This window comes from Papio anubis, chromosome 1 (assembly GCF_008728515.1).
Source record: "Papio anubis isolate 15944 chromosome 1, Panubis1.0, whole genome shotgun sequence".
Taxonomy (NCBI): Eukaryota; Metazoa; Chordata; class Mammalia; order Primates; family Cercopithecidae; genus Papio; species Papio anubis.
Window position 1 is genome coordinate 183,411,150 of NC_044976.1, and position 14,510 is coordinate 183,425,659.

The 14,510-nt window shown below is 49.8% G+C and overlaps 1 long non-coding RNA gene across 2 annotated transcripts; it reads right to left on the reverse strand.

Annotated features, from left to right (window-relative positions):
- Window positions 1-316: 316 nt before the first annotated feature.
- Window positions 317-10,659, reverse strand: LOC103879674. Of its 2 annotated transcripts, none has more exons than XR_002518734.2 (3): window positions 10,096-10,659; window positions 5,397-5,466; window positions 317-732 (listed from the first exon to the last, which is right to left on the reverse strand). It is a non-coding gene; the product is annotated as an uncharacterized LOC103879674 (long non-coding RNA). The 2 variants fall into 2 exon arrangements; XR_640411.4 differs by lacking the exon at window positions 10,096-10,659 and adding an exon at window positions 6,664-8,338.
- Between the last annotated feature and the right edge of the window lie 3,851 nt (window positions 10,660-14,510).

The following is a 14,510-nucleotide window of genomic DNA, read 5'->3' on the forward strand; positions in this document are numbered from 1 at the left end:
CCAACCAGGACCTCACCACTTTAAAATGAAGGCTTTTTCCCCTCCCATAGCTAACCCCTACCTGTCATTTTAGCTTCATCAACCCCTTCCCCAAGCAGGCACCCTGATTTCCAGTCATTCCAAACCAAATGATTCCCCTGTATCCCCTGCATGGGATTAGGCTACAAACTTCAGTGGCAGGACAATTCGTGGTTAAGGAACTTAAACCCTTATGGAGAAAAACAGACAGTTGGGAGTTGAGACAAGAGATAAACTAGAAAAACTTCTGTAAACACTCATATAACCAGGACACCACACAGAATAAAGACAACGTTTGTGATATTTGCTCATTTTATTAATTTCCATTAGAATTTGTAGACAATGGAATCTTCCTTCCCTGTATTTTAAAGGAAATGCTTGTCAATGAATTTTGCTTTGCCCCTGTATTATAAACACGAAGGTACTGTCCTTGATTTTTAAACTCAGAATGGTTAGCTGTTGCCGTGTTCACAGGTCCCACAGCTGCAGTGTCACCTGGGGAAATGGTAACTTGGATGTTTGCACAGAAAACATGGAGTTGTCCTCTTGCCAGAGGCACAGAGTCCTTTCTGCTTCTGATCTCTGGGCCAAAGCTTGCACCATCTCTGCTTCCCCCATCTCTGATCCCACCACAGTTAGTTCCAAGGCCAGAGGCAGCTCCCTGTAACTTCCACAGAAGCATCTAATGGACAAGACTTCAGCCTGTACTCATCTCTGTGGAAGGAGGCGGATGCCATGACTGCTCACCCTTTTCACTCACCTTATTCTCATCTTCCTATAATCTGGTCCCCACAGAGTAGTCAGAGTAATAATTGGAAAGTATAAATCAGTCTTACCATGTCCCTACTTAAGATCTTCCAATGACTTCCCATTCTCCTTGGAAGAGAATCCAAGCATTTGGCCATGCCTAAACAGCCCACATGGCCTGACCTCTGTGACTTCTTCATCTTCCTCTCCTACTTTTCTTCCTCTTCTCTAGCTCAGTGATATTGGCACCCTCTTGCTCCTCTTCCAGCACATCAGGGTCCTTCCTGCCCCAGGGCCTTTGTACTTGCTCCGTCTGGAGTGTCCTCCCCACCCGGTGCTTCCCATCGCTGGCTCCTTCCCAGGTCAGATGTCCTGACCTCAGAGAGGCCTTCCCTAACCACCTCTTTAAACAGCCCCTTTTGGCCGGGCGCGGTGGCTCAAGCCTGTAATCCCAGCACTTTGGGAGGCCGAGACGGGCGGATCACGAGGTCAGGAGATCGAGACCATCCTGGCTGACACGGTGAAACCCCATCTCTACTAAAAAATACAAAAAATTAGCCAGGCGAGGTGGCGGGCGCCTGTAGTCCCAGCTACTCGGGAGGCTGAGGCAGGAGAATGGCGTGAACCTGGGAGGCGGAGCTTGCAGTGAGCTGAGATCCGGTCACTGCACTCCAGCCTGGGCGGCAGAGCCAGACTCCGTCTCAAAAAAACAAAAACAAAAACAAAAAAAAAAAACAGCCCCTTTTCTTCTCTCACACTTAATCTCTTTACCTTGCTTTATTTTCTCAGCACAAATCGCCATCTGCAACTCTTGCAATTATTTATCTATGGGTTTACAGACTGTCTTCTCTGACTAGAATGTCAACTCCCAGAGGCCAGGAACCTGCTCTCCTTGTTCATGGGTGTGTCCCCAGGACCCAGCCCAGTGCCTGGCACACAATTAGCACTCAACAAGTGCATACTGTAAACAAATGTATCCAGACCTTGAGGTGAGGTGGCTTAGGAAGGCTGGGCCTTGGAAGTGGCACATGCACCTGGAGGCACTTGGATCGATGAGATGACCAGACCTTGTGGCTTGGACAGGTGAGCAACACTTCCTGGTGAAGGTGCAGGCAAGCCACCAATAGTGGGGGCTCTCCTCTGTCACCTTTCCAATCTCTTGTCTCCTTCCAATCCATATCTGACGCCCATTCTCCACCTTTCTCAGAATACTTTCTCATTCAAACCTATTTTCTTTACCTTTTTGGTTTTATGATGTCGTGATGTCATTCATATAATTTAGAATATGCCATTACTTTACTTGCAGTTGGGAAAGCTACTAGATCCTAAACTGCCTTCTAATACAGAGAGAGAGTCACTTTCAATATTGCCAAAAGTTAGAGGCACTCTTCTTTTTGGCTATTTATGAGCCTTGTACAATTACTAGATGAGTTTACTGTAAAATATCTTTAAAAGGATAAAATATACTTATATGATTCCTTTATGAAACAGCTCACAAATCATGTAAAAATGAACTGTTTCAGGGAAAATAAGCTGGCACTTAGATCCTTAACCAATTTTCTTTTGTGTTTGCATACACGTCTGTCTGCGATATTATAAACTTCACTCAATTGCCCTCCCGCAACATCAGATTCTTAATTAAATGAACACCACTGCTACAATTCTCTGATAAATAAAATAGCATTTCCACATGAATTAAAAATGCCAACTTGTTAATAGCGTCCCCGAGGTTTTGTTACAAAATCATCACTCTTTTTTGTCATTGTTCAGGCATAAAAAGACCATGTTACAATCTGGAAATAAGAATGTTCTTCAGGCAATTGATTCTCAAGTGCAGACTTAATATTCCATAAGACAGCTCTCCCCCTCATTCCTATTATAATACATGACAACAGTTAATTGCTTAGAAACGTTTCTCTTATTGTTTCATTTTATTGAAACTCACCAAATTCAGATGAGCTGGAAGAGGAAGCTGGCCTGAACTGATTTGAGAAGTTACATTAAAAAATACTAGGTAGCAAACTTCTTAGAGGTGGACAGCCTGTTGTACCTGTCTTTGCTTTCCTAGCATTTAGCTAGGTAATTCGGGCAAGGCACTTGGAGGCCTTCATTTTCCTTCTCTATAAAATGGTCATAATCCTAGGCCTGTTGTGAAGACTAAATGCTTGGAACTGAGGAACTAGCATGTAATAAACATCTCACAAATGTTACCGGCTTAAAACGATTCAGTAATTATTATCTGCCACCCAGGCTGGAGGGCAGTGGCCGATCTCGGCTCACTAATCTCTGCCTCCCAGGTTCAAGCAATTCTCCTGCCTCAGCCTCCCAAGTAGCTGGGATTACAGGCACATGCCACCACATCCAGCTAATTTTTGTATTTTTAGTAGAGACGGGGTTTCACCATGTTGGCCAGGCTGTCTCGAACTCCTGACCTCAGGTGATCCACCCACCTTGGCCTCCCAAGGTGCTGGGATTACAGGCGTGAGCCACCGTGCCTGGCTTTCAACAACTTAAAATGCTCCCCAAGACTTTCCAAGAAGAGATCCTTTTCCAAGAAGAGATCATCCTTCAAAGAATGGATGATTCATTTATAATTCACAGCGCCACTTGCATACCAACGATTATTCTGGTTAAGCCCTTTAAAGAGCTGATTTCTTAATTAAACCTAACATTCCCTCTGCACTTGTTTGTCCTTCGAATTTTCTTAGTAAATAGTTTCTTTTAAGCAGTGCAGACGAACGCTGCAATCTAGCCTAACCAAGTACATTTACTCATATATTAAATGAGTGGCATCTACAAGAATGATGCTATGCTGTTTTTTGTTGTTGTTGCTATTTTTGTTTGTTTGTTTGTTTTGAGATGGAGTCTTGCTCTGTCTCCAGGCCGGAGTGCAGTGGCACCATCTCAGCTCACTACAAACTCCACCTCTTGGGTTCAAGTGATTCTTCTGCCTCAGCCTCCCCAGTAGCTGGGACTACAGGCGCAGCTAATTTTTGTATTTATGCTGTTTTAAAGCAATAGAACAATACCAAGAATGGTCACCACAAATAATGCACACTTGTTTTTGAGGAGGAACCGTGGTATATTCAGTTCGATGTCAGCCGCCTTCCTCTCCTAATCACCCCCCTTTGCCTTATACTCCCTTGTTTAAATTAACGCATTCTTGGAATAGAGTCTTTTAATTCATTACAGGGACCTGCAGTTTGCACTTTGTTTTTCATAATTTATCCAGAAAGTCCTCCTGGTTTTGTTTTTAAGCTTAGCTAGGCATTTCATTATTTTGGTGACTTGTTTCTTGGCACCACAGAGGTGACAGCAAGATGATAATTAAATAGGGCTTTGAGGGATTGAGTGGGCCAAGACATACCCAGGCTGCCTGGAACATGTGTGGGGCCTGGAACAAGAGACCCAACAGAAGCCCACATTCCTTATGCTGGGAGGCATCTCCTCACTCCTGCCACTCCAGCCAGGTGACCTCTGCCCACCAGGGGCCTCCAGCACTGCCACTGTCTGCTGGCATTACCTTTTACATCCTGCAGAGGAACACGAGGCTGGGGAGCCCAGTTCAAATGCAGAATTTGTGGCCTCTCTGGAACTCCACACTAAATGTAGTGGCACAAGGTGATAGTCCCTGGTGCCCAGCCTATAGCCCAGCCCCCTTCTCTTCCCACCAGGCTCTGGTGCCATGAAAGGTCTTCCATACAGGCATGTGGACACCCCAGCTCCACAGCAGAGCTCTGTCAGAACCCTGCAAATAGCTGTGCCTTGGCCATTCCAATGAAACAGGAGTGTGCACAATGCTGTGGTTTGAATGTCCAAAACTCATGCTGCAACTGAATCCCCAGTGCAACAGTAGAGGTGGGGCCTTTAGGGAGTGATTAGCACCTTATAAAAGGGATTGAGGGAGTGAGTTTGGACGCTTTCTGCCCTTCTGTCTTTTCTGTCATTCGAGAACATACATTCATCCCTTTTGGAAGATCCAGCACTGAGGCACCATTTTGGTTTTTTGTTTGTTTGTCTTTCGAGACAGTCTTGCTCTGTTGCCCAGGCTAGAGTGCAGTGGTGCAATCTTGGCTCACTGAAAACTCTGTCTCCCGGGTTCAAGCAATTCTCCTGCCTCAGCCTCCCAAGTAGCTGGAATTACAGGCATGCATCACCATGCTCGGCTTATTTTTTGTATTTTTAGTAGCGATGAGGTTTTGCCATGTTGGCCAGCCTGGTCTCAGGCTCCTGACTTCAGGTGATCTGCCCGCCTCAGCCTCCCAAAGTGCTGGGATTATAGGTATCAGCCACCATGCCCAGCCCCAAGGCACCATTTTGGAAGCAGAGAGCAGCCCTCGCCAGACACCAAACCAGCTGGTGCCTTGATCTTGGATTTCCCAGCCTCCAGAACTGTGAGAAATAAATGTCTATTGTTTATACATTTTCCAGTCTCAGGTATTCTGTTATAGCAGCAGGACTAAGACCATTCCATGGAAATACAGGTGTGCACACCGACAACACAGTCCACTCAGGGCGGACAAACCCAGCAAGCGACTTATGAAGCCCTAGCTATGCAGAGAATGTTCTAGAAGGATGGCCTATGGGCTTAGCCCTTGAAATTGCTGTCCCAAGGCTGAGATTCCTCTTACCTGGGTCTGAAGGCAATGCCTACTAGGTCTGTTCATTCTTCTCATTGAAAAAGCAGCTCCTGCCCCCAATCTGTGTGGTGAAGAAGGGAGTGCAGTCAAATGTAAGAGGGTGGGTTATTTAAAACACTATGGTATATTCTCCACATTAGAAAAACCTCAGATGGGCTGGGTGCAGTGGGTCACGCTTATAATCCCAGCACTTTGGGAAGCCGAGTTGGGTGGACCACTTAAGGTCAGGAATTCAAGACCAGCCTGGCCAATAGGGTGAAACCTGGTCTCTACTAAAAATACCAAAATTAGCCGGGCATGGTGGCATGCGCCTGTAGTCCCAGCTACTCGGGAGGCTCAGGCAGGAGAACTGCTTGAGCCAGGGAAGCAGAGGTTGCATTGAGCTGATATCACACCATTAGACTCCAGCCTGGGCATCGCAGCAAGACTCCGTCGCCAAAAAAAAGAATAAAAAAAGAAGAAGAAGAAAAACCTCAGATGACATCAGCGAACAGAGAAAGCTGAGATTCTAGTGTTGCTTGTGAGCTTACCTAGAGGAGGCCGGACCGAAACCAGGTCTCAAATGCAGTAGGGATATGCATCTGCTGTTTTTTAAAAATATTTTTTAAAGTATATTTTTAAAATACAGACAGGGTCTCACTTTGTTCCTCAGGCTGGTATCAAACTCCTGACCTCAAGCAATCCTCCTGCCTCCTCCTCCCAAACTGCTGCCATTACAGGGATAAGCCACTGTGCCCAGCCCATTGTAGTTTTTGTTAGAATTTATGATAAACTTTTCATTTCATGGCATTGTCAATTATATCAGGTATTTTCTTGGTCATTTTTTCTTTAAGTTTTTGTCTGGAAACCTGCTCTGGGGAGACCTCAGTTTTCTGCCCCCCTGCTTTGTGTGTGGCCCTCCAACTAAAGACAAGCCCCTTAAAGATCACCACTCCCATGCCTTGCCTCTACCACAGGTACTTGAACGGCTTCTAAAACTTTTAGATCATCTCTGCCATACTCAAGGGCCATGAAGTTTCAGAAGTTTCCAAAGCAAAATGTTTTGTCTGAAACAAGTTGCTTTGGACTTTACACGATACAGGCACTTTCCTGTGGGCCCCATAATTGTCCCCTCAGTCATTTGCTTGGTGTTATGACATGTAACAAATCAGAGTGCGAAGGCCTTAGTTTTCTCTTTGTCAGCATTCTGGGATGCCCTGGGGGTAACAGGAGATGCACCCACAGGTCCATGCAGCTGTCTTGTAGGTACTTTTCTTACCTGTGGGCCAGATCCTGTCCTATGTAATGTTGATGTTTGTAACTGTAGAGTTTATTTTTTGGTTTAGGGCACGAAATAATTGGCTTAAGACCACCAGAATTGAAGCAGAGAAGGTGGGGACACATTTCTTGGCTCTTTGATGAACGAACTGAAGATCACTGTTCTGGCTTTCCAACTGCAGAAGCTGCGATGTGGCGGGAAGAGTTGGGACTGTGCAGCCGGGCTAGCTCTCCCATGTCCCTCGTCCACCCTTCATTGCCCACTCACTTGCCGAGAGCTGCTGAGGTTGAAGCACCCAGGATATCCAGGTGGGCCACATTCGGCGGGGCATTGTGACTTGGCGCCAAGTCTTTCAGCCTCCCTCCATCTCACTTTCTTTACCTGCAAATAACAACACCGCAGACCCCTGACAAGCAGAACTGGTTCAGCTGGTGCTTGGTAGGTAGTCAAAATCAACCTTCAAGAGTCGGTGTCCTGGAGCTCAGTAGCTGTCCCGGGCCTGGAAGATGGGGCGTGCTCCTGCTCCGTCTCCTTGTGTGGTTCTGGAGTGGGGGATCTGCACAGCCTGTGGGGTCCCCGGAGAGCCTGGGGCTGCTGCAGAGCAAGTTCTCAGTTGTTGGCAAATAAAGCCATAGCAGAGATGACTCCAGTAAGTTGAGCACCCTCTGAACAAAGAAGGAAATGTATTCTCTCTTTCCCGAGGCCTATTAAATATCGGAAAAAACACTGCCAGATTTAACTTCAAAATATAATTTTTCCAGTATGGCTGGAGTGCACTCCCCGGCCATCCAGAGGCTTCTAAATGCACTGGGGGCTCAGTTACGACCCTCACCAAGTTGTCTCGTCTCGCCTGGAACCCACTGGCCCTCACCGAGTTGAGAGAATATTCATTTTCTTGAACTCTTATCAACGACAGTTTCTCGCTTGCCATGATTCCACGGAACTGGGCAGCCCGCATCTCAGAGATAGGAAGTCAGAGAAATTCTATACATAGGCTGCATTTGCTGAGAAGACAAAGAGACTATTTTCCATTTCTCACTTCTCTCTCAAAGTGCGAAAACAACGGGCCAGTCTGGCCCAGTCACTGCTTTCTCTCTCTGAAGTGTTCCAGGCGCCAGCACCAGCCTTCCTCCTCATTAACGTTCCATGATGACTCCTTCCAGGTGCTGGGGATCCAGCCCACGGGGTTATTAGAGGGCAGACACCAACAGGGAAGGTGTTGTTGACTCACCCTCACAAATATCATTCCTTACATTGTCAGGGCAATTACAAAACACGACTTTAAAAAATGCAATAATAAAATATCCAACTGAAGACTTTCAGTATAATTAATCCGCCAACCTTATATTTTGAGAAGGTCGAGAGCCGTGAGGGAAAATAAACCCTAGAGAAATGCATTGTTTTTAAGTTCTTTCAATAAAGACATGTAGGCATTTTCTAATGTTTTTCCCAGAAAGAACATCTACCCCTCTAATTCCACAAGAGCTATAAAGAATTAAAGAAATTGTGATTAACAGCCCTGCATCTGGAGCTCATGAAGCTCAGAGGATTGGGAATGAAGTGGCAAGTTTAGGTTCGAATCAGAACTTCTGGATTTAAGAAAACAAACCAGGCCAGGCGCAGTGGCTCACAGCTGTAATCCCAGCACTTTGGGAGGCCGAGGAGGGAGGATCACCTGAGGTCAGGAGCTGGAAACCAGCCTGCCCAACATGAGAAACCCTGTCTCTACTAAGAATAAAAAAATTAGCCAGGCATGGTGGTGCACACCTGTTAATCCCCACTACTTGGGAGTTTGAGGAAGGAGAATCGTTTCATCCTGGGAAGCAGAGGTTGCAGTGAGCCGAGATGGAGCCACTGCACTCCAGCCTGGGCCACAGAGCAAGACTCTGTCTCAAACAAACAAACAAACAAACAAACAACAACAAAATGCAAATTCTGGCCGGGCATGGCGGCTCATATCTGTAATGCCAGCACCTTGGGAGGCCAAGGTAGCGTATCAGTTGAGGTCAGGAGTTCAAGACCAGCCTGGCCAACATGGTGAAACCCCGTCTCTACTAAAAATACAAAAATTAGCCAGGTGTGGTGTTGTGCACCTGTAGTCCCAGCTACTCGGAAGGCTGAGGCAGGAGAATCGCCTGAACCTGGGTGACAGAGGTTGCGGTGAGCACAGATTGTGCCACTGCACCCCAACCTGAGTGACAGAGTGACTCCATTACACACACACACACACACACACACACACGCAGATTGCAGATTCCTGGGCCCCATCCTCGCCTTTCTGAATTGGAGCCTTTCACCCTTTAAGAATGAGAGGGTGAAATCTGCATGTCATACAGATAGCCCAGGGTCTATTAATCTGATGTTGCTCCCCAGCTCCCTCCAACACCATCAGAGGGTGCACGGATTAGGCCACTGCCGAGTGCAGAGAAGGATCCTAGGTGCCGCGTGGCTGTGCCAAAGCAGCAGAAACAGGTGGTGTGCCTTAAGATGCATGCTCCAAAGCTGTCCGCAAGGCCTCTGGTACAAGCTTCCAGGTCTGCGTCTCGGTTTCCCCGACAGTGTCGCATGTTTCTCCTCTCACAAGCAGAAAATTAAATTCGGATTGAGCAAATGATTCCCTGCCCGGGTGTGGAAGAAGGGTCAAGTCCTAAGTATGGAGAGAGCGCCAGCTCCTGCCAGGATCCGCGAAGCTCGGGAGGAGAGGCCAAGCCACCAGGCACCCGGAGGGATAGGAGGCGGCGGGAGGGCGGAGCCCAGTGCCTGCAGGCCGGGCGCTCCACGCCTCCCCTCCCCCTGCACACCCTATTCCCCTCCGGTTGCCCCGCCCGGGGAAGCCCCCTCCCACACCTGCCCGTCAGCATCTGCACGAGAGCCGCGAGCCCTGGCCGCAGAGCTCGGGGTGGGCCGCTCACCCCATACGGCGGCCGCAGCCTGGCCCTGACCACGGGCCGCCTGAGCCCTCCGTTCGCTCCGCGCGAGCGCCGCCACCCGCCCTTACCCCCATCCAGTCCGAGGCCAGCCCCGTAGGCTCCGAGCCTGCTCCGTGAGAAGCCTTTTCCCCAGGAGGAGAGTTACTGGAAAGCAAGAGGAAGCCGAGGAGAGGCGGCGGCTGCAGCGCGCGGGGCCGGGCGGGGACGCGGGGGCGCGGGGGCGTCCGGCCACGGACTGGGCAGCGCCGTGTCCCCTCAGCCCGGGACACGGCGCGGCGCCAGCGCCACCCAGCGGACACAGCGGGAATTGCGCTCCCTCCCTACCCGGGCCCCGGACACAGACCAAGAACGATGACTGCAGCTGAATAAACGCTCGGGACGAGGCCGCTATCGTCCCTCTGCCGGGAGTGAGTCAAATCTCAGCAAAAGAAGAAACAGCCTTGGCCGTAATTCCAAGAGTGCTGATGAAGACGGTGACATCTGACATTTCAATGGCACTTACCATTTCCCCCGGTGTGCGCGTTCCAGGCCAGTGGAGCGCTGCGCCGCTGGTGCAGGACCTGGAGGTCTGCAGGACTGTGACCAGTCGGAGTCTCGGAGTCCTGGGTTAAACATCAGTCGGGAGCATTCGTTCATTCCCTGAGCTCCCCTTGCCCTTCACCCTTCGGTCCCTGCCCCGCCCCTTGCCTGCAGCCCGGGTGGCTCTCCTGGGGCCCTCGTGGCCCCTCTCTCCCAGCCCTCCAAACGGTGAAGGGTTGTTTCCGCTGGTGACTTCCACCTGTGGGAGCAGAGAAAGGAAGCGGGGCAGGGGAGAAGGGGAAGGCCAGGCGATTCCCCTCCTTGCGCTGCAAGCCAGGTGGCAATAGAACACCTGCAGCCCTCCCCGGCGCCCTGCGAATAGGTGGGAGTGGGAACGCCACCAGGGCAGAGCCCCTCCTCGCCAGCCCGGCCACCGCAAAACGGTGCTCGCCTCCCTGCTGAAGTGTAGGAGCCTCTTGGAGCACCACTTGTAGAAAATCAAGTCCCTGGAAAGAAACAAAATTAATCCGTTTGTTTCTCTATTTATTTTTGCTTCCCCACACCCAGTATTCACTTCATCCAAGGCTGCCCAGTGTCACCTCCCACCCAGAGGAATCTCCCCTCTCCACCCCAGGCCAACACCTCTGCCTTCAGCCATGGCCTCCACTCTGGCATTACTCTGGGCAGAGGGCTCAGGAGGGCTCAAGGAGGACCAATGACATTCAGAGTGGCCAGAGTAAAGGGAGGGAGGGGAAGTGGTGGAAGAGGCATGCAGAGGGCACGGTGGGGGGGGGGGGGGGGGGGGGGGGGGGGGGGGGGGGGCAGGATGGGCTCTCAGCATAGCAAGGGCTGTGATGGGCTTGAGTCTGACAGGGGAGCAATGACCTGACCTACGGTTTTGAAAGATCACTCTGACTGCCACCTGGACAGCTGGTGTGGGGAGGAGGGCCATGGTAGATGCAGGGGGAGCAGTTAGGAGACCACCACAAGTGACCATGTGGCTCAGGCGAGTCTGGCGGCAATAGAGATGGGGAGAGGAGGTCAGATTTGGGATCTGTATCTGAAGGTGGAATGGACAGGAATTGCTGGTGGGTTTGAGTGTGGTGCATGAGGGAAAGAGAAATAAGCCTCATTCTTAGGATTTGTCCTGAGCAACTGGAAGAATAAGAACAACAGTGGCTAATACGGTTAGCCAGGCGCTCCTCTAAACACTTCACATAAACTGTTTAGATTTCATAACACTCCTATGAACTAGGCGTTAGTACTTCCCACATTTTACAGAAGAGGCAATTGAGGCCCAGAGAGTTCAATCAGTTTGCATAAAGTCCCACCGTTAGCAAATGGAAAAGCTGGGATTTGGACCCAGCGCTTCACCACTGCACACTTCCCCAGCTTTACAGAAAGAAGAATGCTGTGAACTGAGCTAGATGAGCCCGGGGGAGGAATGGGGTTTTTCTGTGGGGGTGTGAATCAAGAGTTCTAGTTGGAATGAATTCAGGCTGAGGTGCCTTTTAAACATCCAAGTAGAGATATTTAGCTCAGCAGATGGATGTATGACTCAGGCCCTGGTGGCAAGGGGGAGCATTTGGGGCTGGCGTGTTTAGCATGGAGAGGAGACAGGAGAAGAGGACAGAAGGCTAGGAAGTGGGATTAAGTGCCGCGCATGAATGGATGAGGACAGAAATGGATATTTTAGAGCATCCTGACAAGCCCTGGGGTGTCGGGTGAGGAGAGTGTTTAGGAGATATTGTTCTAGAGCAGTGCTTGCTTTTGTTTGAGGATTCAATAAAGTCTCTCACCTTGTTCCAGAAAAAGTACCTGTGCACACATGCAACATTTTGCATACAATTTCAGGGTGTCTGTGAGTCCCCAGAGGATATGCATGGGCCATTCTATTTCTATCAAACCTCACTTCACCCACCAGCCACAATCACATTTCACTGCATCTCACAAGTCCTGACCAGACCTCTGATGTATCACCCCACCCTCTCTGTCCGCATGAGATAGGAGCTGCACTCCTCTGGAGGGTCTGAATCCAGACAGTTTTGAATTGAGACAGTTTTGAATGTCTATGTAGAACACAGCTCGCCCTGCAGGTATTGCCTGTGTACATGTCTCATTTGGATATGGTTCTCCTGAGGAATAAGAGGATGAACCCACAAAGTCTTTTGCTCTCTTATTCACCTGGGAGGTGATGTTATTCATCTATTTCCTAGGTTTATTTGTTTGTTTGTTTGTTTGTTTGTTTTTTCGGGTTTTTTTTTTTTTTGGTGTTTTTTGTTTTTATGTTTTGAGACGAAGTCTTGCTCTGTTGCCCAGGCTGGAGTGCAAGTGGCATGATCTCAGCTCACTGCAACCCCTCCCTCCCGGGTTCAAGCGATTCTCCTGCCTCAGCCTCCCAAGTAGCTGGGATTACAGGTGTGCACCACCACACCTGGCTAATTTTTGTATTTTTAGTGGAGACCGGGTTTCACCATGTTGGCCAGGCTGGTCTCGAACTCCTGACCTCAAGTGATCCACCTTCCTCAGCCCCCCATAGTGCTGGGATTACAGGCATGAGCCACTGTGCCTGGCCTTATTTCCTAGGTTTAAAGACAAAACTAGCTCGTTCCATTGTTTCCATCAACATAATTTCTTCCCCAGTATATAATGGGCATTTGTTGCTATTGTTTTGTTTGTTTTGGCTGTCCACCTTCCAGCACCCATTCTATTTGGGAGGATTCCCCAGTGACTCTTGGCCGGAATCCATCAGCCTCTCTGGAAATGGAAGGAATGGAAGGAACCAGGTGTCCCTCTTGTCCCCAACTCCTGCAGAGCTCGCAGCCTTTCTATCCTGCCCAGCCCAGTGGGGTTTGAAGGCTCAGGTGCAGGGACAGAAGAGAACTTATTTTTGGCCATGGCAGCTAGGCCAGGAGAGCATCTGTGAGAGTAGCATCGTGTGTCCTGTGGCAGCAGTCCTGGCCATAGTATCCTAACCACAGCGTGGCCACGGCTTGGCCTCGCCTGCATCTCCTGCTGCCAGCCTGCCTTGATACCTACCCATTTTCCCCATGCGGTTCTACAGCCTTCCGACTGATTAGTTCTGCACATGTCCCCATGTTCATTGCCCGCACGAGTCAGCCAGGTCAGCTCTGTCACTTCCACCAAGACCTCTCGCTGCAGTGGCTGTGCTGAGCTTGCAGCTGACGCCTTGCTCTGCTCTACAGTGTCAGTGCTTGGGATTCTTCTTCTGTTTGGGTTCCCTGAAGGTGGGATTCCTGGCCTGTAGAAGCATTGCTGTGTGACACATGCCACATCCTTGCAGTTGCCTGTGAAGCTCAGAGCCCTCCATATTGAGGGAGGAAAGCTTCCCTTCCAGCAAACTCTCGTGACTTCCAGCAAAGTCTCGTGACTTCCAGCGAAAGCGACTATGCGGCAGCCAGACCAATTACAGAGGTCACAACAACCACCCCTGTCCCAGTGACAATCCTGTGATTTTCTTGGCTCAAAATGAAGTTTGACAAGTCTTGTTTTATACTCTTGTCATCACTGGGATTTCTTCTGACTTTACAAGACCAACAGGAATTGGAGTCAGACTCACGGGAGCCTGAGAGCCTCTCCATCCCACACCGCTGTGGAAGCCATGCCTGGGTGGGGCCAGGGCCGCAGAGGGGGAAGCTGGGAGTGGCTGGGCAAGGATAGAGGCAGCTCAGCTTCCCCTAAGACTGGGGTGGCCTGAGGGGCCCCCTGCACTATGCTGGAATATACCATCCTTTCCAAGAAAGGAAAACGGCAGCTTCTGACTCGTGACTGTGTCCTCCTGCAGACAAGTACACAGCTTATCCCCTCAGAGTGTCTGAGTGCTGAGCTCACATCTTGTGGTAGGATATGCAGCCATGTCACTGCCCCATCCCATGGGCATGGTGGTGATTCTGTTAGTCACACTCTTTAGGGTCCTTTATGGTTAATAAAACATTGAACCACTTCCATACTGGTTGGTAAACAGCCGCTGCTCTGAGCCACCCCCACCCCCAACCCAGTGGCCACCTGCCCATCATTTTCCTGGTCCTTTCCCAGGACTGTACCCACAACCCAGCAGCTAAGGGTCATACCTGGCACAGGTTCTGGTGGGTCAGGGCCCGTGGTTAAGTATTTGGGGGTATCACCCTACCCACGAGTGTTCTCAGCACGCACTCAATCCTGCCTCTTCTCTGGTCCCCACACACTCAGCCACCCTGTAGCACCTCTTCCCACCACCAAATTAATATCATGCTCATCCTTCTCACCTCATCCTAGCCACACCTCCTTCAGGAAACAATCCTGAGTCCGTAGCCCCTGCATCTCCCCGTCGCCCCCAGAGCACTCCGCCTCCTACAGATTGTACTTCCCAAATACATCTCTCTCAAAGCTCTTTATGAG